Genomic DNA, 26,891 nt, shown 5'->3' with positions numbered 1-26,891 from the left:
TGGTAGGAGCACAATGCCAGAGAAATAGTTTATGAAGCGGGTCCAAGGTGTGGATTCTAGTTCTTATGACCCAGAATAAACTTTAGGCTGCATGAGAAGGCCCATATCTCATACACAGATGCCTGAATCTCCCTGTGTTTGTGTGGGTTACCTCTGGGTGCTACGGTTGTCTTCCACACTTCAAAAACATACTGGTAGGTTAATTGACTGCTGACAAAATTAAAACTCGTAATTTTTCAGAGTATTGCAATATCTAAAACATGGCTGATTTTTGAGGCGCAAGCAAAAGTTAAAAATGTTTTAGTACTCTAACATTCCAGTCTCAGCATGCAAGGCTCCCACTTGAATCCCCCCCCCCTCCATTCTTTTGTATTTAAATAGGATGCATCACCATCTGTTCACTTTCTATTTTTTTTAAATTGTAGACTACCATTGTTCAAAAAGCATCTAGAAGTTATGTAAATGCATTTTGAGCATTCGAAAAAATAATATTGCACCTGTTTTTCCCGATAGCCTCAGTAGTCTGTGTGGCTCTGTATTATACAATGATTAAAAGCTTCTGGGAGAGGGACCGACTTTCCAAAGTAAAATATACATTTACTACTATCCTGCTAGTTCACAGATTGCCTACAGTGCTTCTTTGTCCCTTATGTGCGAATGCTCCTACTAGTACCCAATAGCATTTACAAAACACATGCATAGTATCTCTGAATCCCGCCCCATGGGGCACATTTATCAACAGCCGCATAAAATGAAAAATAGTTATCGCATTGATCAGGATTGAACTATTTTTCATATTTATTAAAAAATCTCCACAGGAGCAGCAGTCACGGAAAACTGCTGTTCCTGTGAAGTTAAAAACGTACATTTTCACTGTCTCTTCGTTCCCAAAGCTGCTGTGGGGTCCATAGAAGTCTTGTGCGCATGCTCTGTCTCAAAACTTCTCTGCACTTCACTGTTGCAGAGAGCGGAGTGTGACAGCACTGTAAAGGTCTGCTCTTCGGAGCAGAGCTGAACAGTGCTGAAAAATAGGTGAAACGGTAATGTATGTCAGCCTGAGCTGCCGTACATTACCATATGTGTTAAACCATTTTCATTCATTGCTAAATTACTGTACATAGCAGTCCCCATAGCAGTCTATGGGGACTGCTATGTATAACGAAAAAAAGTGCAAAGCACTTGATGCACTGTTGATAGATGAGGCAAATATTTCAATTGGCGTCTATTCCCCGAAACCTGCTCTTTTCAGGGATTAGACGGCAATTGAGGGTTTAATAAATAGGTCCCTAGCATTTTATCAGTAGCTCTTCATTAACAACAGTATAATGAATCTGATTACTACTGTTGCTCATTGTGCATCTCTCTCCATATGCGGCCACTAAGCATGAAACAATCATATAATAAAACATTAGAGTCATAAAAGTACTGATTCCTAATAGAAAAAGCACCCAAGCAATTCACAGTAAGATTACAGACAGTATTACAGTTAGTTCTTGTTAGTATAGTGGGAAGTATTTCTGCCTGTCACGTGGGAGACCTGGGTTTGATTCCCTGACGGGGAGGCTTCATTGTTTTTTTGTTTGCAAATACGCATAAAAGATTTAACCTCAAGAAACAGGTCATTAAGCAATAGCAAGTTAGCTAACTTGCCTATAGCAAAGCACATAGAGAATATCTTCTTCCTTCAACATTTTACTGTAGACATATATCTCAGTTGGTTATAACTAACCCTGCAGGTGTTAGCCCAGTACGGCCATTATATTTTTCTTATATCTACACTTATTTTAAAGTTTTAGCTAATATTTTCAAATTTCTAAATTGCATTGTTCGATTCCCCGACTAGGGAGGCTTCATTTTTTATTTTATTTTTTTTCCAGTAGTAGAAATAGTCAGTTACCTTACAGTGCTTACAGCATGGTGCATAGATAATAATATATTCTTTCTTCAAGTTTTAGATATCATTTTCAGATTTAAAAAATTTATTTGCACAGTTCTGCAGCAAAATTACCAAAAAGGCAGATTAAAGAAAAAGAAAATATTTTTTTTCTAATGAATCGTTTCCTTCTTTTTATTAATGTATTTGTAAAAATAATAAATACAGAGCATACATATTAAAACTTGACTCCCCAATGGCTTTGTGTCTGTAATTAAATACATGGTTTTTTTTTACCAATGAATGGACTTTTTTTTTTAGGATACATTGATACTTAATTTTCTAGTTTATTAGTTTAAACTTTATCTTAAGGCTGCAAAAAAGCCTTGTGTTATTTTCTGAAGGAACAAAATAATTTTTTTAAAAAATAAATGTTCATTAAACCACAATGAACATTTATTTTTTAAAAAAATTATGTAAAAATAAAAAAAAATGTAATTCCCTATTTAGAACTTCCTTTTGTGTCGTAATCTGTGGTTCATTGTTTTCACCCTGGGGAGAATAAGATGAAGGACTAAATTCAACATGGCCCGTACGGGGATCGGACCCGCGACCTTGGCGTTATTAGCACCATGCTCTAACCAACTGAGTTAACCGGCCGATAGCTAAGTTCTTCTTACGACACATTTATGGAATACAAAAGAGAAGGTTTAAGGGCACTAAATGTAAATAGTTTATTTTTGTGATGTATATTTTTGGTAAATCTCTAATACAGGCTTTACATGAGAGAAGCTTACAGTATCAAATATGCGTTAGAAATTATACTGCTCTAAAATAAAATAAATACAATATTTCTTCCATAATACTAACAAGGATTAGCTGTTCAAACATCTCTTCTGGAAATACACATAGCTCAAACATGTTATATTTCCTCCACTTCAATTAAATCTGCGTAGATAGCTTTAAAACACAGCAAAGTATTAATTAGTCTGCATGGAGTTCATAAAAGCAACATATAATTAACAAAATAGAGAATGTAGTTTTCCTCTGTGATTCTTTAGCTACTTTATTGTTTTGTACAGAGTACACAGCCACATTATATCATGTGTAATACTGTTGTCATGTTTAACACTTTCACAATGTCAACATCAAAAGAACTTTAGCAAAAGCAAATCTATTATAATGTAGCTCTCAAATGTACTTCTAATAGGCAAATATCTAATAGTTTATTTACAAACTTTAAATGTACAATGTCGTTCTTTCGAGCATATACAGACATGATGGAATGGTCAGCTGCACAGTAGAAGCCGTGCCCCCCTCACATGGACTTTCCTATTATGAGTCGGCATGAGGCAGCTGTTACACCATTCATTACTAAATTAACACCAGACTAAACTAATAATCAGCAGGTCATTCTATGCAGTGCTTTGATGAGTGCTAATTAGTAACAATCTATATGTTCATAAATTAGATTTATATTTGGACACATTTGAGATAAGGGTCAGTTTTCATATTGAGACTAATTTATGTCTCGATTTATAAGGGCTCTAAGATCCTGGGTTTTAACAATGTCTATATGAGCTTTAGGTTAATAAATTAAGGCTTTTATTTGAGTCCATAAAGTTATTACTAACAAAGGTTGACTGCCCTATAATAATTTGCCTTTTGATTAATGCCTAAATTTCATATTTATCCTTAATAACTAATAATCCATCCTGGTAAAAACGGCTAGCTTTAATGAGATTTTGTATATGGCAGTTGACCCATTGCAGCTATAAATTCTATTTATGTTTTATATACTCTATTTTCTTTTTACATCCTTATATGACTTATTTGGTCATTTGAAGTGCTTGGCAATTCGTAGATTTGTTAATTGCTGTCAGTTTGATTGAAAGACAAGTATGTAAAACTGCTGCTGTGAAAAAAATCAACAGATACAAATTCTCCCCCTCACAAACCCTTATTCACCAATTTATTGCTCACATAATTCCTATGTTGCATGGGAGGTGTCTCTCTTCTGTTAGTAATCCATAGGATAAAAATAAAATACCTCAGAGAGCGCCAAACCTGTGCTCGCTAGGAGCTGTCATGGTAATGAGCCTGATTCAACACTTGAATTTATTATAGTGGGGCTTTCCTATGCTATGACATCAGTTACATACGCCCACAGTTCACCATTGTTGCCGCTCATCAGCACACTATCAGCCCTTCTTTAAATACTTTCTTGATATAAAGGGGAGTTCATGGTGGACTTAATGATTGTAAGTCATCCCAGCTGTGATTGAAAAGCAACCGCAAATCATAACCCTCAACCAGCGTGCTGGAGGTTCTTGTCGTGATGCGCTGTGATAATTGGTTTTACTTGTCCAGAGAAGTTTTGCGTGTTATCCAGATGCAACTTTGAAACCTAAACCATACTGCATTATTTTGCATTTTTTTTGGGAGAGAAAAGGCTACCAAGCCATATTTATTCATTGTTCAGTTCAGTCTTTTTGTGATAGTAACATTTATTTTGCTGACAGTGATTACTCAGAGCATACATTCTGATGTTGGGCTGTATTTGCTGGGACATCCACTTAAAGTGATGGACTTCAAATAGTTTGGAAGTGACCTCATAAACTTATCCAGATTGATATGCAGCAACAATTGCTTCTCTGTGACCATTTCAGGTGTCTTTTCTGTATAAAGAAAGCAGGATTCTGCTTTTATATAGATATAGCAGCATATCCTGATGATTTCCTTATGATCAATTAATTAAATGTTCTTGATTACCATTGTCTGGCTCAAATTACCTTACTTGATATGGAAGTAGTTACTTTTATGAACAAATGGCCTCTTCATGTTTACAGATATTACTTTGTCATTTTGTCATCACTTTGTACTTTGGTACACTTGCTGTTTCTCATCGAGATACAAGTGCATCTTTTCCACATCTTCAGTGAAAGGTAACAGCTAAGGCACATTCCACACTGACTCCTTCAGGGTTTTCAAGGTAGCCGATTAGATAAGCTCCTTCCATCTTGCCTCATTGATTTTCCTGAAGTTGAGATACATCTCGCAGATTGTTTCTGTGCCCAGACATTTTCTGTTCAGGAGTCTGGAGAGTAGAAGTCCCAGGATTTCCTGCCAAAGGTCAGGGCTTTGACCCTTACAAGACTGGAAATCCAATGATGTGTCAGTCATTTGTCAGACAGTCTTGGGCACTCTCACTGTGGGGCCTAAATATCATACAGTAATTACATGTGAAATCCCTGAAAATGGATTAAGAATGACATTTATCATCATTGTATCGCAGCAGATAGCTTCTTTGCACCTGTGTTAGTTTTACTGAGCAGTCCTCATAAAAACGTATGGAGATTGCTCAGTAATGCTATTTATGAATTGCAGAAAATCTCTTTTTTTTCATGGCAAAGTAGTATGCCATCTGAAGCTGGTGTACATTAACTAGAGATGGGCGGGCTCGGTTCCCTGAGATCCAAATTCATCCGAATTCAGCCTATCTGAGTACCGAGCCGAGCACGCTCGGTACTCTCCTGCCCGTTCGGATTCGAAAACGTCATCGTGACGTATTCGTTTTTCTGAGCTCGGTTCTCGCGAGATGTGAAAAGCATAAATACCCGCCTCCACAGCAATCCATCGCCATTTGACAGAGGGAGATAGCAGGGTTAGGTGACACTGACTATATCAGCGCAATTTGTCTAAGCCTTTTTTAAACATATCAATTGAATCTGCCATACCAACCTACGCTGGCAGTGAATTCCATTTTTTGACTGCCTTTACTATAAAGAACCCCTTCCTTTGTTGTAAAATAATATTTTCAACCTTCGTTCCATTCTATCAGTTTATGCAGCACTGTCCACGTTTATAGCCTTAATACATATTTCTAGACTATAACTTATTAATAAAGTTGAAACATACAACAAGAAGATATCCAGCGTTGGAACCGACTTCACTAAAAAAAAAAATCTTTCCCTACTATCCTACTGATTCACAGCTTCTTTGTCCCTTTTTTGGAATGCCCCTCTACCTATTACCCAGTAGTATTTACTAAAGACATGCATAGTATCTCTGAATCCCGCACCTAGCATTTTACCAGTAGCATTTCATTAACACCAGTAGTGTCTCTGATTACTACCGCATCTGCTTGTGAATCTCTCTTCATATACAGCCAGTAAGCATGGAAAAAGCATAGCTAATCCTATTAATAAGCTGCAGATTTGTGCAATTACAGTTCTGCATTAGCAATTTGTCTATTAGACTAATCATATTTCACCCCATTGTCTCAGTAGTCTGTGTGGTCTTGTATTATACGTTTCTGAGAAAGGGACTGACGTCACAGAAAAAAACCCCCATACCCTACTATCCTACTGATTCACAGACTGTCGGTGGTGCATCTTTTTAACTTATGTGTGAATGCCCCTCTCCCTAGTAGTATTTACCAAACACATGCATAGTATCTCTGATCCCGCACTCAGTATTTTATCAGTAGCACTTCATAAACATCAGTACAGTCTGATTACTACTGTGTCTCCTTGTGCTTTTCTCTCCATTTGACGTCAGTAAGCATAAAACACTTACATGATAAAGTGATAATACAGCTAATCCTCGTTAGTATAGTGGTCAGTATCCCCGCCTGTCACGCGGGAGACCGGGGTTCGATTCCCCGACGGGGAGGCTTCACTTTTTTTTTTACAGTGGAAATTCTCTTACATTTTACAAATACGGATTAAAAATTCCAGCTGATTTCAATAAGCAATACCCAGTTAGCTACAGCTGGTGCATAGAGAATACATATCTTCTTACTTCAAGTTTTACATAATATTTTCAGATTTAAAAATTGCATTTACACAATTCTGCAGTGCAGTTACCAAAAAGTGCAGATTACATGAAAATAAAATCACTTTTTATAATGAAATGTTACCTTCTTTTGATTATATTTTTTAGAAATAATAAATATACATATTACAACTAGCCTCCCCACTGGGGTTGTATCTGTAATTAAAATGATTTTTTACTAATGAATGGACTTTTTATTTTTGTGGGATACATTGAATTTCCTCTCTTATAACTTAACTTTGTACTCCATTAGCTAAAACTATATCTTAATGCTAAAAGCCGGTGTCTTATTTTCTGAAGGAACAAAATGTGTTATTTTTTTAAAACCCTTTCATTGTGGTTTATTTATTTATTTTTAAAAATGTAAATTTCCCATTTAGAACTTCCATCTGCCCTGTAATCTGTGAATCACTGTATTCACCCTGGGGAAAGTAACGTGAAGCAACAAAAAGGCAACTTGGCCCGTACGGGGATCGAACCCGCGACCTTGGCGTTATTAGCACCACGCTCTAACCAACTGAGCTAACCGGCCAGTGGTACATTGCAGTTTATGACAAATTTATACAATTAATAGGACTCCGCTCAGAAATAAGGTTTAATGCACTATACGTAATTTTTATTTAATCTGCACTTTTTGGTAACTGCACTGCAGAATTGTGTACATTTTTTATATATATATGTTTGTGGTACATGAGCTTTACATGAAGGAAACTTACAGTTATTAAACATCACACAATATAAATGAGCTATCTTTCCGAGGATACGCTGAACATAAAATAATTGTATTAGAAAACATTAATACATTAATAAAAAGAAGGAAACGTTTCATTAGAAACATTTATTTTATTTTTCTTTAATCTGCATTTTCGGCAATTGTGCTGCAGAACTGTGCAAAACTTATTTTTTTTTTGCATTTGCAAATACACATTAAAGATTCCAATAAGCAATAGCCAGTTAGTTATCGTGGTGCAGAGAACAATATCCTTTTCCTTCAAGTTTTAGATTCATTTTCAGATTCAAAAATTGCATTTACACAATTCTGCAGTCCAATTACCAAAAATGCAGATTAAATAAAAATCAATGTTTATAATGAAATGTTACTTCTTTTTATTAATTTATTTGTAAAAATAATAAATATAGATTATACATATTAAAAGTAGCCTCCCCACTAGGTTTGTGTCTATACTTGAATGTATTGTTTCCAATGAATTGACTTTTTTTGTGTGATACAATGACTATCCCCTTTCATAACTTAACTTAATTTTGTACTCCGTCAGCTAAAACTTTACCTTTTAAGCCTTGTGTTTTTTTTGTTGTTTTCTTCAATAAACTTTCATTGTGGTTTACATTTTTGTGAAACCTTTTGTGGCAACCTTTCACTTCTGCCCCCCCCCCCCCCCTTGCGTGGCATCCCCCCCCACCCCCCTCTGTTTTAGTATACTTACCTTCTAATTTCTCTACTTGTTTCTGCTTGTCTTCTGCTTTCTTCTGCTGTCCGCTCTTTTGACAGCTTGCAGGACCCGACCCAGCCAGGAAATGTGCGCGGCACATATGATCTGTTGGCTGGTTCCTGGGGAGTGGCCAGCCACCAGAAAGCCTCTGACTGACAGGCTGTCAGTACCGACACTGACTGTCCTGGATGCGATCATGTGAGTATACAAATACTCACATGATCGCTGCGCAGGGTACTGGCCCACACAGCCATAGGCCCTTCTGGCAAATGCCAGAAGTGCCAGAAGGCCAGTCCGGCCCTGGCTGGCGTACATTATCATTTTTGAAAGATTTCAGTGCTGTCAGCTCTGCTCCGAAGAGCAGCTCTTCGAACTGCACATGTGCAATTCTAGTGTAAAGAAAAATGAAGATGACCAGGAGGAGATCCGGAGACATCGCGTTCCGAAGAGGCGGGGTAAGTGTGATTGTTTTTTATCACAGAAACAGCAGTTTATCGGAACTGCTATTTCTGTGATGCGTTTTTCATAAATGTGAGAAATAGTTCAATCCTTATCAATGCAATAAGGATTGAGAACTATTTTTCATTTTATGATAAGATTGATAAATGTTCCCCCAGATGTTTCTTTTTGTGATGTATATATGTGGTAAATTTTTCATTTTTGATTTACATGAGGGAAACTATCAGTAATAAACATCATGCAATGTAAACTATACTGCTCTCTAGTTCTTTTGTGAAACATCAGTGCATTTTATAACACAATCACAATAAAATTGTATCCAAATTAATACATATATACACATAGCTCAAACATGTTATATTTCCTCCACTTTAATTAAATCTGTGTAGATAGCTTTAAAACACAACAAAGTATTAATTAGTCTGCATGGAGTTCATAAGAGCAACATCATCATCACCATTTATTTATATAGTGCAGCGCTGTACACAGAACTCATTCACATCAGTCCCTGCCCCCATTGGAGCTTACAGTCTAAATTCCCTAAGATACACACAGACTAGGCTCAATTTGATAGCGGCCAATTAACCTACCAGTATGTTTTTGGATTGTGGGAGGCAACTGGAGCACCCGGAGGAAACCCACACAAACAAGGGGAGAACATAGAAACTCCACACAGGTAAGATATAAATGCAAAATAGAGAATGTAGTTTTCCTCTGTGATTCTTTAGCTACTTTATTGTTTTCTACAGAGTACACAGCCTCATCATATAATGTCTAATACTGTTGTCATGTTTATCACTTTCACAATGTCAACATCAAAAGAACTTTAGCAAAAGCAAATCTATTATAATGTAGCTCTCAAATGTACTTCTAATAGGCAAATATCTAATAGCTTATTTACAAACTTTCAATGTACAATGCCGTTCTTTCGAGCATATACAGACATGATGGAATGGCCAGCTGCACAGTAGAAGCCGTGCCCCCCTCACATGGTCTTTCCTATAATGAGTCGGCATGAGGCAGCTGTTACACCCCTGTTACTGTATTAACACCAGACTGGACTAATAATCAGTAAGTCATTCTATGCAGTGCTTTGATTGGTGCCAATGAGTAACAATCTACACTATATGGACAAAAGTATTCGGACACTTGATCATTACACCAACAGGGACTGTAATGACATTATTTTCAAATACATATACTTTAATATGGAGTCGGTCCCCCTTTTGCAGCAATAACAGCTTCCAGTCTTTTTAGAAGGATTTCCACAAGATGCTAGAGTTTTTCTGTGGGAATTTGTACCCATTCATTCTGTAAAGCGTTTATGAGGTCAGGTACTGATGTTGGAAGAGAAGGCCTGGCTCGCAATCCCAGTTCCAATTCATCCCAAAGGAGTTCAATGTGGTTGAGGTCAGGGCTCTGTGTGGGCCAGTCAAGTTCTTCCACACCGAACCCACACCGATCTCACGCCGATCAAACCATGTCTTTGTAGTCCTTTTTGCATGTAGTAGATGCTGTGAAGCTGGTAGCTGGCTATGACGAGGAGACAGGTACATTTAAGACGCCCTCACTGACACTCAAGGTCGGGCATGGCCTGCAAAAGTTAGCGAGCATTGTGAAGTGCTGAGCCATGATGGAGGGCTGCACTGCTGCGTTTGAAAACACACAAAACTTCAGGAAGCTACATGAGGCGAGATGGAACGAGTTGATCTCATCGGATGCCTTGAAAACTTTTAAGGAATCCAAGTGGAAAATGCCTCAGCTATCACCTTTCATGGAAGATGTGAAAAAGATGCACTTGTACCTCGATGAGAAGCAGCAAGCTTACCGAAGTGGGCTATCCACAGTGCCTGCGGTTAACCACTGGGCACTACTTGCAAAAGTCACCCTGGCACAGATGATCTTGTTCAATCAAAGAAGGTAAGGGGAAGTTTCAAAAATGTTGCTGACTACCTTCTCCTTAAGAGATACCTCGGATCTCCCCAAAGATGCGTCCCTTGCGCTTTGCGAGGTTGAGAGGAAGCTCTGCCGGCACTTCACTCTCATTGAAATTCGAGGAATATGAGGGAGAAAAGTCCCCATCCTGCTGACACCAGCCGTGCAAGCTGCAATGGAACTTCTCGCAGGAAAGCTTGACAAATGTGAAGTGGATAACAAAAATGTCTACATATTCGCTAGACCAGCTGCCTTGTCACTCTGATTGCATACAACTGGTTGCCAGAGAGTGTGAGGTCAATTGTCCCCACACGCTGTCTTCCACAAAGCTTAGAAAGCACATTGCCACTCTCTTGAAGGTCCTCAACCTAAACGACACAGAACTGGATCAGGTGGCAGACTTCCTTGGACACAACATCAGGGTGCACCGGTAGTATTACCGCCTCCGAGAAGGTACCCTCCTACTCGCCAAGATAATGTTAATGGCTCTCGAGAGTAGCAGACTGGCCGAATTCAAAGGCAAGAATTTGGACGAGATGCACATTGATCTGGATGGTAAGTGGAAAATCTGGTGTCTGATGTGTGCTTTTTACTTTAACCTCGGTCATTTACATATCTGTTTCGTTTCAGAACCGGTCCAGCTACAGAGCGGCATGTCAGATGATGAGAGTCGACACTTCCACCTCAGAAGAGAGGCGGTGTATGGAGCTGGCAACACGGGACCAGTGCCCAGCCTTGGCTTCCACAGGTAGGTGTAGCACACAGTTTTGCTAGGCAGAAGAACTTTGCCTTCTCTGTATTTTGCGGAGCCATAATGGACTACAGTACTTCCTTTCAGGTTGCAAAGAAGTGCGGAGGAAATCCTGGGACAGAGAGGAGGTCCAGGTTGAGGAGGTTTATAGAGACATGCCGGGTGCCCGGAAAGTGAGACTGTGTTGCGTGCCTCATGGCTGAACCATCCATACTGAAAGATCGGTACTGGTCAGGGGTGAAATTCTACATAAAGAACCACATAACAGCTTTAAAGTGGGATCAAACTTGTTGAAATGATGCAAAGTGGTAGAACAGGGCTGTAGCCTCCATTGCCAGGTGTCGGTGTAAGCGGGTACGTGGATGTCCTCAGACAGTCAAAATACATGACACTTTCCCCATCTTGCAGTCCGTGTCAGTACTTTATGCAAAGTCAAAGTGTAAGTCTCATGTGGTAACTCTGGTGACAAACCACTCCTACACTATGATTGTTCTGTCGACAGGGCATTAGAAAAGGGGTGTCCCTATACGCCATGTTCCAGACATGGGTCCTCACGATGCAATAAAAACAAGTGTGTGTGTGTGTGTGTGTGTGGAGGGGGTATTTATTTAGTGTGTAGGGTATAGACATGGCCGGATTAAGGGGGGGGCACAGGGGGCACGTGCCCCGGGCCCCCCTCTCTCAGGGGGCCCCCCGACCAAGAGCAGCTTCAGTTTTTTTGCAATTAAAATAAAAAAAAAAGTGCTTGTCCGGAGCTGATCGGAGGCTGACACCTCCTCACAGACCAGTCTTCTAATTACAGACGCCGGGGGAAGGGAGGGGTTGTTGGGCTTCAGTAGGGGAGAGCTGTCCGCTGTGGGCTTCTGTATTTTCTAGGGGCTGGTCTATGGTTGGGGAGCAACAGGCAACCAATCGCAAGGCTGCCTGTTGCTGAGTGGGGTGGGGGCTGCTGACTCATGACAATGATGTTCCTGTCAGACACGGAGGTCAGCGGCCGCCGCGGGCATGTGCTACATGAACAACAGTTCAGGTAGTAACAATTTACATGGAATATGGGAAGATGATATGTGACTTCAGGGGCAATTTGCATGTGTGACTTCAGGGGCAATTTGCATGTTTGACTTCAGGGGCAATTTGTATGTGTGACTTCAGGGGCAATTTGCATGTGTGACTTCAGGGGCAATTTGCATGTGTGACTTCAGGGGTATTTTTGTATGTGTGACTTCAGGGGCAATTTGCATGTGTGACATCAGGGGCAATTTGTATGTGTGACTTCAGGGGCAATTTGCATGTGTGACTTCAGGGGCAATTTGCATGTGTGACATCAGGGGCAATTTGCATGTGTGACTTCAGGGGGCAATTTGTATGTGTGACATCAGGGACAATTTGTATGTGTGATTTGTATTTGTATAATTATGAGGAAGTTAATGACTGAGGATGAGAGGATTGACTGATCAGGGGGTTAATTATTATTATTATTATTATTAATTTAATTGTTGACTGTGGGTTGAAGCTAATTATTTAATGATGGGTGTTATTAATTTACTTGTGGGGTGATGGTGGGTAAATTTAATTTAATAATAGGGCCTATTAATTTAAGGTGAGGTGACGGGACCTTTAATTTAATACCGGGGTGGTTTGAGGAATTAATTGAATATGGGTTTGAGCTTGGGGAGGAGGACTATTTATTAAATGTTAATATGAATTTGTTAATGCCAGGGATGGTTGTGGGAAATGGTAATATTTATTAAAAGTAAATGTTATTCATTTATTGCTGTGGCTGTTTGGAGGGAGGGAAATAAGTTTATTTATTAAATGGGAGTACTATTAATTTATTGTCAGGGCTGGGTAGAGTGAAATAGATCTATTTGAAAAAATCTATTTATCAAATGTGAATACTATTATTTTAATTTTAGGGCCTCATTATAAATGTGGGTTCTATTGATTTAATGTTTGGGGTGATTGGAGTTTTCTAAATTACATATACCCATTTTTTTCAAAATAGGACCCCCAACATTCCAGGATCCAGGTAAGCAGCACCTAAGGACACCAGCAGCCACAGGTGGTGAAAGTGACAAGAACAGGTAGGAGAGAGCAGGACAGTCTGCCGACCGTCCTGTATTTAGTGGGACAGTCCCAAATTTGGGTGACTGTGTCACTTAGTCAGGATTTGGTCCGACTGCAAGGACATTATGGAGGTAAGTCCCGCTTTACACTTTACTGCTTGTGAAGGCAGAGCTGTGTGCACCTAACAGTAGTCCACACAGTTTTGCCTGTGTAATTGTCTAAAAATTTGTCTAAAATGCTAACCATATTCAAGAGGGCCCCCCTGTCTTAAGTGCCCCGGGCCCCCCAGAGCCTTAATCCAGCTCTGGGTATAGATGTAATAAGAGTGCTAATAATGTAATGTCAAGGTTCATTAGGGGAAATAGGCCTATCTGTTAAATGTGAATTGATTTAATGTTGGGGGAGGGGCTTAGAGTGTTTATTAGCTGGCTTTTCAAGGGGTGACAGGTATATATCCTGTTTCCAAACAGTAACTGAGTTTAAGACACAAGCAGGTAATGAGCTGCCAGAACAGGCAAGAGAAATACTATTTGCCAACTTTCTTGATTGTGGTGTAACTCTCCTGCAGGAAGGGATTTCTCTCTTCATGCTGGTCTGCATTAGGGGGCCACATGCACCTAGCATTGATGTGTTTCCAGCACGTTTGAAGGGGAAGTGGTTGGAGCTTGGCCTAACACTGACTAAAGCAATAGCTACCCACCCTGTGTGCGGGTCACTCTCATATCTGTCTGCATGAAGGCACCCACATCCACAGCCTGTCCTCTAATTTGATCCCACCTATTGACCTACAGTTTGGCCAGACCTTATACATGAGGCCACTTTCAGAATATATTTCAGGGCAACTTTTAATTGCCAATCTGCCCCTGACTGTATCCTCATTAGCCTAATTATTATTATTATTATTATTATTATTATTATTATTATTAATAATTTATAGAGCACCACATGCGTTCCTTAGCGCTGTACACAGTTCTTTTACTTGGGTAACCTAACATCAGTTTTACTTGTATTGTGAGCTCCACTTACCCTTTTCTTTAAAATCAGAACTGTATAGCAGAACGAAGGCATGAATGAGCACTACTGAGGGTGAAGATGTGGAGAGGGGCTGTCAAACCTGCACCTGTCACCATCCTTGTCTCTGCTACTCGCTTATACTCAAGCAACGATTCAAGGATGATTCATTGTCTTCAGCCTTTACTATGGAAATATGTTTAGATTAAAACCTTATTATATTTTTCTTTCATGTTTTCTTTTTAGTTTTTATATTTTATCTTTTTAGTTTTTATATTGTAAAATAAATTTCAGTTTATTCCTCTCCCTGTTACAATTTTTCCACCCCACCCAAAATGTTGCATTCCCCTCCCTAAAAGCCTTACACCCTAGTCTGCAGCCTACTCAGCATATTGTATAATTAGGATACATTAGAGATTGAAGACAGTAGGGGAAGACATTGATGTACTTTGGGGAGTTTCAATAAATAATGTTGCTTATCCACCGTGGTGTCTAATACAAGAAGTGCTTATGAACCTCAGACAATAAGTACTGTTGTTGGAACAAAAAAGTCTTAAGGATAAAAAATCCTAAGAGCTGTTTAATATGGACATTCAGAGAAAATAATCTGAATTCCCAAACTTTCAAGATATAGAGAAGGAGCAGTAGGAACTGCATGTGAAGCAGGAGGGCATAGCCATCGTGGAGCTGTCACTAGCGGATAAATCTCACCAAATACAAGAACAGGTACAAACAATAGACACAAGGTGGCAGCCTACAACCACTGATTACTACTGTGTCTCCTTGTGCATTTCTCTCCATTTGACGTCAGTAAGCATAAAATACTTACATGATAAAGTGCTAATATAGCTAATCCTCGTTAGTATAGTGGTAAGTATCCCCGCCTGTCACGCGGGAGACCGGGGTTCGATTCCCCGACGGGGAGGCTTCACTTTTTTTTTTTTACAGTGGAAATTCTCTTACATTTTACAAATACGGATTAAAAATTCCAGCTGATTTCAATAAGCAATACCCAGTTAGCTACAGCTGGTGCATAGAGAATACATATCTTCTTACTTCAAGTTTTACATAATATTTTCAGATTTAAAAATTGCATTTACACAATTCTGCAGTGCAGTTACCAAAAAGTGCAGATTACATGAAAATAAAATCACTTTTTATAATGAAATGTTACCTTCTTTTGATTATATTTTTTAGAAATAATAAATATACATATTACAACTAGCCTCCCCACTGGGTTTGTATCTGTAATTAAAATGATTTATTTTTTTAATAACCTTTCATTGTGGTTTATTTATTTTTTAAATCTGTAATCTGTGAATCACTGTATTCACCCTGGGGAAAGTAACGTGAAGCACTAAAATGTAACATGGCCAGTACGGGGATCGAACCCGCGACCTTGGCGTTATTAGCACCACGCTCTAACCAACTGAGCTAACCGGCCAGTTCTACAAAGGTAGTTAAGACACATTTATAGAATTAATAGGACTCCGCTCAGAAATAATGCACTATATATGTAAATAGTTTATTTTATATGTTTGTGTTACATGAGGTTTACATGAAGGAAACGTAGTTATTAAACGTCACACAATATAAATGAGCTATCTTATCGAGGATATGCTGAACATAAAATAATTGTATTAGAAAACATTAATAAAAATAAGGAAATGTTTCATTAGAAACATTTATTTTATTTTTCTTTAATCTGCATTTTCGCTAATTTTACTGCAGAACTGTGCAAATAAAATTTTTAAATCTGAAAATGATATCTAAAACTTGAAGAAAGAAGATATGATTATCTATGCACCACGATGTAAGCATTGTAAACTAACTGACTATTTCTTCTACTGGTTTAAAAAAAAAAAAAAAAGATGCCTCCCCGTCGGGGAATCGAACCCCGGTCTCCCGCGTGACAGGCGGGGATACTTACCACTATACTAACGAGGATTAGCTGCATTTCCTCTTCCGTGCTTTCTCTTTGATGATGGTAATTGTGTTATCCTAAAGCTGTTTTATGTCTATTGACGGCATACGGAGAGAAATGCACAAGTAGACACAGTAGTAATCAACACTGAGCTAGGAGTTAATGAGTAAAATCTACTTTGTATATAGCTAGAATGTTATCAGGTGTTATCCAGACGGATATTGCACATAATTAGCGAAAATCCACCAACTCAGTGGTTGTAGGCTGCCACCTTGTGTCTATTGTTTGTACCTGTTCTTGTATTTGGTGAGATTTATCCGCTAGTGACAGCTCCACGATGGCTATGCCCTCCTGCTTCACATGCAGTTCCTACTGCTCCTTCTCTATATCTTGAAAGTTTGGGAAGTTTAAATTATTTTCTCTGACTGTCCATATTAAACAGCTCTTAGGATTTTTTTTCCTTAAGACTTATTCCCACAACAGTACTAATTGTCTGAGGTTACTTTAGAATAAAGCATTAATTAGCCTGCATGGAATTTAGACGAGTTAACGGAAATACAAAATAATAAATAATATCGTCATTGCGCAGTCATTACTTCTTTTGCTGGACAGCTGTTTTGATGTAAATACCTTTGGTACTCGTGCTTCTACTTGCTGTTGCAATTGCTGCTTTGTAACAGGGATGAGGGTCCTGGTGCCAAGCAACAATAATTGCTGGGCAGGTGATGGTAAACCATTCCGTGGAGTATTTCTTAGGTCAACCAATGCTGCAAAAATATCGGTGTTATCACGTGTGCATTTTTCCAGCAGGTGTTTGGCTAAGTGGACAGTTCTTTCTGTTAGCCCATTGTATTAAAGATATTGGGGGCCGCTGGTAGAGTGTTGAAAGTCCCAGGTATTTGCAAACTCTTTGAACTCTCTACTCACGAATTACATGGCTTTGTCCGTCTGAGTTGTTGAGGGATGCCATGCAGTTTCTTATGTTTTCACTTTTTCTTTTTCGGGACATAAATTTTCTCATGAAACATTTTCTGCAAGAAGCACTTAGTGTCTGCTGCAATTATAAATAGTAAGAAGTGATGGCAACAACTTTCATATTCAAGGATCTGTGAATCTAGCTGTGATTAATGGGTGTTACAAGGGCTCAAGGCAGGCAGGAGGGTGACAGGAAAAAATAAGGAAAGTTAAGTATGAGATGAGAAGACCAGAGACTTTATATGGGTTTTCCATTTTTTAAATATATTTTTTTCTACAGGTGATCAGCAATGGAAGCTACAAAATATAGAATAGTGGGTGCCAAGGAGAGGGACCCCACGAAAATTCTATTATTGGAAAGGGGGATTAGGTAAAGTTCAGACTTTAATCCCCTTTAAATTACTTTGACAATTGAAAGTATAATAGGGGAAATACAGGCAGCTATAAGTAAATGATCTGGGCAACAATGACATGTTATATATTATAAACAGGAGTTTGTATGTTTTTTCTCTATTGTTGCTTATATAGTTTTTAAAGATAAAATAGAATCAGAAGCAATCCTGGATTATATGGTTCCTCTAGTTCCAAAACTCTGAACTCCCCATGTCATAAGATTTACTATTCAAGAATTAAACACTAAATAAGAGCTAGTTAATCTCTGTAAATCTATGTCTTGTCTGTATGCTTCCTGGACACAGAATGCTGCTGGTGTCAGAACATTCAGACTAAGGAGACATATGATGTCATAATTACTCTGTGATACAATGAAACAAATGAATGTTCAGCCCATGTAGTAACTGCAGTTTGTGAGTAATGTTAAAGGGAAAATGTGTATACCTTCTATATGGCCCATTCCCCCAATGCTCTGCTCAAGTTATTCCTACTTGACTTAATCTGAAATCAGGACATTTATGGTCATGCCCCCATATCTGGTATATAAATACTTTCTATACAAATATCAAACTTAAATTTTTCCCAATAATCACTGGCTTAATTTTTCCATCATTTATCGGATTTTATATTTGTTATTTTACTTTATATGTACTTTGAACTTGTGCTGCTTGTTGTATTTGTTTTTAGCACATTCCCCCACACTTTCCATGCCATGTCTCTTTACCAGCCAGATTACCCCTTGAATCAATCAGCTACACATTAATCCACCATGAATTCCTGTTCACATCCAGCAATTTCTAGAACTAAATTAATCCAGCATAGGCAGGGGAGGGCTGCAAAATTTTAGCCAGGGGGGCAAGACTCAACTCAGCAGCCTATTTTAATGGTAAAAAATTGCAGGTAGCACTGTGACCCAGCCCAAGGTAGCCCACTATGGGACCAACCTGGGGGGCAGATGCCCCCCCTGTGCCGCAGCCCAGCCTGCCCCTGAGCATAGGTTAGTTAAAATGGGAAATAAGTAATATGATCACTGACCAGTTGGAGGAAATGTCTCATGTTGGAAGATATATTTACATTGTGTCTACTGAGGGGTTGGGTGTAAAAAGTTGACAGTGAAAATGTCTACACCAAAATCTCTACAGTCATAAGGTCAACAGTCCGAGGGCCTGAGTCATTAAACGGCACGCATGTGACAATTTTGAGCGTACGCAAAATTACTCTGTATATGCCTAGAACCAGGTGTTAGGTTTCAAGATTACCTTGGTCAGTATTTACGCCGGCCTTCCTAGGGCGCAGAGTCTAACGGCCCTCCCGGTCTTCTCCAAGAACCGCCGCAAGGCAGGGTGGGTTTTGCTGCCGGAGAACCGCAGGTCGCGGCCCCCAGGTTTAGCCTACTGACGTAAGGAAAGAGTTCTATGAGATGGACACAGGGCCGATGGCCAGATGGGCCGGTTGCTAGCTGGCTGGCCCCATCACTCAGCACACAGACTGTCATGCCAGAATTCAGCATGACAGTCTGTGTGCTGAGCAGTGGGGTCGGCACTACACTTACTTCCTGGTGTGGTCGCTCCTCCCCTCTCTTCTATGAATGGCTCTGGAAATGTCACATGGGACGAGCACCAAGTGATAGGTGCCGTCCCATGTGTTAGGAGAGACTGTACAGCGCGCTGCGGAGCGCACAAGGTAAGAGGGAGGGGGTAGTTTGTGTGACAGTGGAGCTATATGTGGACAGGGGAGCTATATGTGGACAGGGGAGCTATATGTGGACAGTGGAGCTATATGTGGACAGCGGAGCTATATGTGTGACAGGGGAGCTATATGTGTGACAGTGGAGCTATATGTGGACAGGGGAGCTATATGTGTGACAGGGGAGCTATATGTGGACAGGGGAGCTATATGTGGACAGGGGAGCTATATGTGTGACAGGGGAGCTATATGTGTGACAGGGGAGCTATATGTGTGACAGGGGAGCTATATGTGTGACAGGGGAGCTATATGTGTGACAGGGAAGCTATATGTGGACAGGGAAGCTATATGTGGACAGGGGAGCTATATGTGTGACAGGGAAGCTATATGTGGACAGGGGAGCTATATGTGTGACAGGGGAGCTATATGTGTGACAGGGGAGCTATATGTGTGACAGGGGAGCTATATGTGTGACAGGGAAGCTATATGTGGACAGGGGAGCTATATGTGTGATAGGGAAGCTATATGTGGACAGTGGAGCTATATGTGTGACAGGGGAGCTATATGTGTGACAGGGGAGCTATATGTGTGACAGGGGAGCTATATGTGTGACAGGGGAGCTATATGTGGACAGGGGAGCTATATGTGTGACAGGGGAGCTATATGTGTGACAGGGGAGCTATATGTGTGACAGGGGAGCTATATGTGGACAGGGGAGCTATATGTGTGACAGGGAAGCTATATGTGAACAGGGAAGCTATATGTGGACAGGGAAGCTATATGTGGACAGGGAAGCTATATGTGGACAGGGGAGCTATATGTGTGACAGGGAAGCTATATGTGGACAGGGAAGCTATATGTGGACAGGGAAGCTATATGTGGACAGGGGAGCTATATGTGTGACAGGGAAGCTATATGTGGACAGGGGAGCTATATGTGTGACAGGGGAGCTATATGTGTGACAGTGGAGCTATATGTGGACAGGGGAGCTATATGTGTGATAGGGAAGCTATATGTGGACAGTGGAGCTATATGTGGACAGGGGAGCTATATGTGTGACAGGGGAGCTATATGTGTGACAGGGGAGCTATATGTGGACAGGGAAGCTATATGTGTGACAGGGGAGCTATATGTGTGACAGGGTATCTATTTATTTGTGTGACAGGGTATCTGTTTATTTGTGTGACAGGGTATCTATTTATTTGTGTGACAGGGTATCTATTTATTTGTGTGACAGGGTATCTATTTATTTGTGTGACAGGGTATCTATCTATTTGTGTGACAGGGTATGATTATAGTGTAATAAAAAATAACACAGAATTTACTGACAGGCGCCAATAAAAATGGGATCGACAAAGTTAAAAAATATATAAATCAAGCTCTGAATGACAATGAATACAAATTACCAAAAAAATAACCCCCAAAAAAAATATCCAAAGAATGACCTTTATGATTATAGTGTGTATGTGTGTAACAGTATAACTATAGTATGTGTGTGTGTGTGTGTGTGTGTGTGTGTGACAGGTTATGATTATAGTGTGTATGTGTGTAACAGTATAACTATAGTATGTGTGTGTGGGCCGGTGTATGACCATAATGTGTGTATGGGTAGCTCTTAATATAATGTGGGAGGTAGGCTGTTAATCTAATAGGGAATTGCAGGTGGGGGCTAATTATTGGGTGCTATTCTATTTGTGGGGTGAAGATGGGGGCAATTTAATAGTGGGGCCTATCAATTTCAGATGGGGTGATTGGATTTTTAATTTAATGCTGGGGTGCTTTGGAGAGAGGGAAATAGTTTTATTTATCAAATGTGAATACTAGTACTTTAATGTTGTGGCTGTAGTGAGGCCTAATTTTAAAAAATGGATGCTATATTGATTTAACACCAGGGCTAAATTTCATCTGCTCATTTTTTTCTCCAAATAGGGCATCCAACATTCCAGGATCCAGACAAGCAGCAACTGATCTAAAGACACCAGCAGCCACAAGTGGTGACCATGACAAGACAGGTAGGAGAGACCAGGACAGTTTGCCAACTGTTCTGAATTTGATGGGTGACTGTCCCACTTAGTCAGGATTTGGTCTGACTACAAGGACAGTTGGGAGATATGTCCTACTTCACACTGTACTGCTTGTTAAGGCAGAACTGCGTGCACCTAACAGTAGTGCACACTGTATTGCCTTTGTATTTGTCAAAAATTTGTCTAATAGCCAAATTGCATCATAGGAGCCCCCCTGACTTAAGTGCCCGGGCCCCCCGAGCCTTAATCCAGTTGGTCAGCAGGAGGATCTGTGCTCCGTCCCGGACAGGGCACAGCCTGCAGAGCAAGCCGAGGAGCTCTAAGTCTCACGAGATTTATTAATCTCATGAGACTAAGAGCTTCCCTGCTCACTCTACAGGAATGTCAGCAGCATCAGAAGCATAGATAAGTACAGTGGGCTGGGGGTGTCATAATGTATCTGGGGGGGTGGCGTAATGTGGATGGGGAGGGTCTGATAAATGTAATGTTTTATTATAATGTATGTATCAACGCACCATTTTGACCACGCCCCCAACATAATGTAGCTACGCCTTTGGCGGCACCGCCACTGCACTGCGGCACACTTTTTTTTTCCAGCTTATGAACAGAGGTGGGCCTGTGTGCTTTAAATGCCAGGGCTGATTTTTAGTCCCAGACCGGCCCTGGATGGACATGTAGAGGCACGGCCAGATCCACAGGGAAATTGATAACTGGAATCACTTACCGTATATTCAGAAGGTAGTAGTCTGGAGTAGAAACTGGTGGAATGCAGGAATCAATCCGCTGTACAGCCCCAGGAGCAGAAGCGTAGTCCAGAATAGCCGGTTCGGTACACAGAGATCTGTCCGTTATGCAGTACCAGGGATAAGGCAGGAGGGTAGTCTGGAGTATAGCCGGTTCGGTACACAGAGATCTGTCCGTTATGCAGTACCAGGGATAAGGCAGGAGGGTAGTCTGGAGTATAGCTGAGTCGGTACACAGAGATCTGTCCGCTATGCAGTACCAGGGATAAGGCAGGAGGGTAGTCTGGAGTATAGCCGGTTCGGTACACAGAGATCTGTCCGTTATGCAGTGCCAGGGATGAAGCAGGAGAGTGGTCTTGGATATAGCCAGTTCGGTACACAGAGATCTGTCCGTTATGCAGTGCCAGGGATGAAGCAGGAGAGTGGTCTTGGATATAGCCAGTTCGGTACACAGGAATCAGAAGTAACAAGGGAGAACACCAGAAAGACCAAAGCACAGGAAATGCAGCCAGATACAGGTAACACGTTGCTCTGACACAGACAGTGTGTCAGAGCAGGCCTGAAGTAGGATTTTTGAATTCCCCGCCCAGATCAGCTGACCTTCCGCCGGGACCTACCCGGAAGTGTGGCAGCATGGAGCGGAGAATCGGCGCTGACATCGGTAAGCGCCGTTACACCAGGACATATGGGTGGCATGGTACTCTGGCCACTGCAGATGCAATGGACACTTACTACAGCCTATGATTTCGGGGAGTGAATGGGGTGGGGAAGAGGCATTTGGGGATAGTCAATATAAAAAGAGGGTGTTCTCTTCCCTGTGCAGCAACGTCCAAGACAGGTTCATGCTCACACACGAACAGACGGGTCTCCTTGCATAAAGTCTGCACCTGCTAGGGGGCTAGTTTAAATCTTTACTGTCAATCATAAATTTACACAGCTGCCACTGCGCTCCAACTAATAGAATTGTGAACTTTGATTCCTATACCTGCATACACTCCTCTCATTAAACATCCCTATATTAAGAGTATGCTCATTATGGTGCCATTTCATGTAACTTGAGTTTTGACATATTGAGGGAGCTGCATTGAATTAAATAGGTATTTATTTTCTTTCAGTGCTACTTTTCTTTTTTTGGGTTATTTTTTACTCATACCCTAGCAATGTGCCACATTGTCAATTATTATGTGCCTGTTTAATAGTAGTTAAAAAGAAAAATTCTTGTTGATTTTACTCCTTATAGTTCCTTCAAGTTTTCCAAATGCATTTTTAATTTTTTTTCATTTGGTTTTACAGTTAGATAAGGAGTCTGGCATGACTATTTGCATGTGTAAGTATATTTGCATCTTTAATGTCCAAACAGGTGAAAAAGTTTACAAGCCATAAGTTAATGTAATATTTGGACCCCTTCATCCTTCTCTCTCACATATAGCATTTCTTTGAAATGGCTGAGACCCAGGTGGAAGAGCAGGAGGGCAACAGGTGTCAACCCTTCCAAAACCAGCAACTGGTCCATCATCGCCGACCCAGGGATCGTATTTTCAGGCCATGTGTTAGCTTCTTTGGGATGTCTGATGCTGAAGTGGTCTGTCGCTATTGGCTCCAGCCTCATGTCATCATGGACAGTCTGCTCATTATGCAGCGTGTTCTAGAACCAATACGCAACATCCTGACAGCAATACTGTCATTGACCAAATTGTTGGCGGCATTGCATTTCAGTGCCACTGTCTTGTTCTAGATGAAAGTGGGGGTCGTGCAAGGAATGTCCCAGAAGTCCTTCAGTTGTGTGCTGAAGGTTGTTCTGCGGGGATTTTGTCACGGCTCAAGCAATTCATCCATCTGCCACCCGATGAGGAGTCCACCATAGCTGGTTTTCCGCACGTCACAGGGGTAGTAGACGGAACACATGTAGCCCTGGTCCTGTGGGATGGGAATGCTTTGATTTATTTGAATTGGAAGCATTTCCACTTGATAAAAGTCTAGGCTGTACGCAGGGCCGGATTAAGAGAATGGAGGCCCCTGGGCTAAGGGCGCCTCCATTCCCCCATGAGGCCCCCAATGTGAGCCACCCGCCGCCCCCCCCCCCCCGTACCCCATGAGGGCCCCCCCCAAGCGCTTACCTGTCACTGTAGTCCTTCGTCCCCGGCGCGCTGTAAGCTCCTTACTGAGGAGATCTCGCGAGATCTCCTCGGTAAGCAGATTACTGAGCGCCGGGGACGGAGGACTACAGTGACAGTGCTCAGCAGCATTGAACGGGCTGGGGGCGCCCCCGCCCCCGGAACGATCAATAATGCTGCTGAGGACTTTGAAGGGCCCCCTGGATGCCCGAGGCCCCTGGGCTATAGCCCAGTTAGACCTCGGGTTAATCCAGCCCTGGCTGTACGTGATCCATCTCTCCTAATTCGAGACCTAGTAGTTGTGTGTCCAGGGAGTACACATGACTCCTTTGCCCTCCAAGAATTATGGGTGTGGTAAAGATTGCAACAGAGGCAATGGGGAACAAGGACAGATGGTGATGCGTGGCTATTAGTTACTATTTCCATTTTATAAATTATTTAAAAACTAGCAGAATACCCGGCGTTGCCCGGGATTTAAAGAATTTTAAGACACAACTGTGTTACAAAGTGTTTCTCTGAGTTTGAAGAGACCAGTTACTGGATGAAGCGGCATTCAACCATTCCCAATATTTAAGAAATGATCAGCAAACTGACTGTCCATTGTGTTGCCATGCAGAGAAACTCTCATATTTGTGGTTAGTCGCAAAGTGCGAACATGCCTGCAAAGATGGGATGATTTAAGGCATGCATTAATTTCATCCGCCATTGTTCCTTTTGGAATGACCGGCAATGTTTGTCGAAAATCAGCAGCCAATACAACAGTGACTCCACCCATTAGTAAATCATTGCCTCTTAAAAATTGAAGTGTTTGATTGAGGGCCTGTAAAGCATTTTTGTGTGACATGGTGCATTCATCCCCTACAATGACCTGACATTGCTGCAGAATCTGAGTTTTTTCTGTTCGTTTAGTGATATTGCAGATGTGAGTTTCACTTCAGGCCAGATTAAGCGGTAACTTGAAAGCTGAATGTGCTGTTCTTCCACCAGGGAGCAAAGTTGCAGCAATTCCAGAAGAGGCCACAGCAATAGCTATCTTGGAATGTACTGGAATTTTAGCAAGTAACAACTTGATGAGAAACGTCTTACCTGTTCCTCCAGGTGCATCCAGAAAAAATATATTTCCCCTTTTTTTTGGAACTTCTTCCAAGACATTGTTCCAGACATTCCAGAGTTATGGTTGTTTTAGATGATTTTCAGTTGTTACCCCCCTCGCCATCCCCACCCTTAGGAGTGCTAGGGGTGTGTTGCCCCCACAATATTTGTTGTCAGACTGTAAGTCATATGTGTACCAGGTTTGGTGTAAATTGTTCAAGACATTCCAGAGTTATGGTCGTTTTCGATGATTTTTAGGTGTTACCCCCCTCGCCATTCCCACCCTTAGGAGTGCTAGGGGTGTCTTGCCCCCACAATATTTGTTGTCAGACTGTAAGTCATATGTGTACCAGGTTTGGTGTAAATTGTTCCAGACATTCCAGAGTTATGGTCGTTTTCGATGATTTTTAGGTGTTACCCCCCTCGCCACCCCCACCCTTAGGAGTGCTAGGGGTGTCTTGCCCCTACAATATTTGTTGTCAGACTGTAAGTCATATGTGCACCAGGTTTGGTGTAAATTGTTCCAGACATTCCAGAGTTATGGTCGTTTTCGATGATTTTTAGGTGTTACCCCCCTCGCCATTCCCACCCTTAGGAGTGCTAGGGGTGTCTTGCCCCCACAATATTTGTTGTCAGACTGTAAGTCATATGTGTACCAGGTTTGGTGTAAATTGTTCCAGACATTCCAGAGTTATGGTCGTTTTCGATGATTTTTAGGTGTTACCCCCCTCGCCACCCCCACCCTTAGGAGTGCTAGGGGTGTCTTGCCCCCACAATATTTGTTGTCAGACTGTAAGTCATATGTGTACCAGATTTGGTGTAAATTGTTACAGACATTCCAGAGTTATGGTCGTTTTCGATGATTTTTAGGTTTTACCCCCCTCGCCACCCCCACCCTTAGGAGTGCTAGAGGTGTGTTGCCCCCACAATATTTGTTGTCAGACTGTAAGTCATATGTGTACCAGGTTTGGTGTAAATTGTTCCACACATTCCAGAGTTATGGTCGTTTTCGATGATTTTTAGGTGTTACCCCCCTCGCCACCCCCACCCTTAGGAGTGCTAGGGGTGTCTTGCCCCTACAATATTTGTTGTCAGACTGTAAGTCATATGTGCACCAGGTTTGGTGTAAATTGTTCCAGACATTCCAGAGTTATGGTCGTTTTCGATGATTTTTAGGTGTTACCCCCCTCGCCATTCCCACCCTTAGGAGTGCTAGGGGTGTCTTGCCCCCACAATATTTGTTGTCAGACTGTAAGTCATATGTGTACCAGGTTTGGTGTAAATTGTTCCAGACATTCCAGAGTTATGGTCGTTTTCGAGGATTTTTAGGTGTTACCCCCCTCGCTACAAACCACCCCCCACCCTTAGGAGTGCTAGGGGTGTCTTGCCCCTACAATATTTGTTGCTAGACTGTAAGTCATATGTGTACCAGGTTTGGTGTAAATTGTTCCAGACATTCCAGAGTTATGGTCGTTTTTGATGATTTTTAGGTGTTACCCCCCTCGCCACCCCCACCCTTAGGAGTGCTAGGGGTGTCTTGCCCCCACAATATTTGTT

The 26,891-nt window shown here is 41.2% G+C and overlaps 5 non-coding genes across 5 annotated transcripts; 2 read left to right on the top strand and 3 right to left on the bottom strand.

Moving 5' to 3' along the window:
* Positions 1-6,475: 6,475 nt before the first annotated feature.
* TRNAD-GUC (transfer RNA aspartic acid (anticodon GUC)) lies at positions 6,476-6,547 on the top strand. Its single transcript has one exon. It is a non-coding gene; the product is annotated as a tRNA-Asp (tRNA).
* Positions 6,548-7,167: 620 nt separating this feature from the next.
* TRNAI-AAU (transfer RNA isoleucine (anticodon AAU)) lies at positions 7,168-7,241 on the bottom strand. The gene has a single exon. It is a non-coding gene; the product is annotated as a tRNA-Ile (tRNA).
* Positions 7,242-15,236: 7,995 nt separating this feature from the next.
* On the top strand, positions 15,237-15,308 carry TRNAD-GUC (transfer RNA aspartic acid (anticodon GUC)). Its single transcript has one exon. It is a non-coding gene; the product is annotated as a tRNA-Asp (tRNA).
* A 445-nt stretch (positions 15,309-15,753) lies between these two features.
* Positions 15,754-15,827, bottom strand: TRNAI-AAU (transfer RNA isoleucine (anticodon AAU)). Its single transcript has one exon. It is a non-coding gene; the product is annotated as a tRNA-Ile (tRNA).
* Positions 15,828-16,258: 431 nt separating this feature from the next.
* TRNAD-GUC (transfer RNA aspartic acid (anticodon GUC)) lies at positions 16,259-16,330 on the bottom strand. The gene has a single exon. It is a non-coding gene; the product is annotated as a tRNA-Asp (tRNA).
* Between the last annotated feature and the right edge of the window lie 10,561 nt (positions 16,331-26,891).

The sequence above is a fragment of the Mixophyes fleayi genome, chromosome 4 (genome assembly GCF_038048845.1).
Source record: "Mixophyes fleayi isolate aMixFle1 chromosome 4, aMixFle1.hap1, whole genome shotgun sequence".
NCBI lineage: Eukaryota > Metazoa > Chordata > Amphibia > Anura > Limnodynastidae > Mixophyes > Mixophyes fleayi.
The sequence above is the reverse complement of the archived record's forward strand: the minus strand, read 5'-3'. Positions and strand labels throughout refer to the sequence as shown.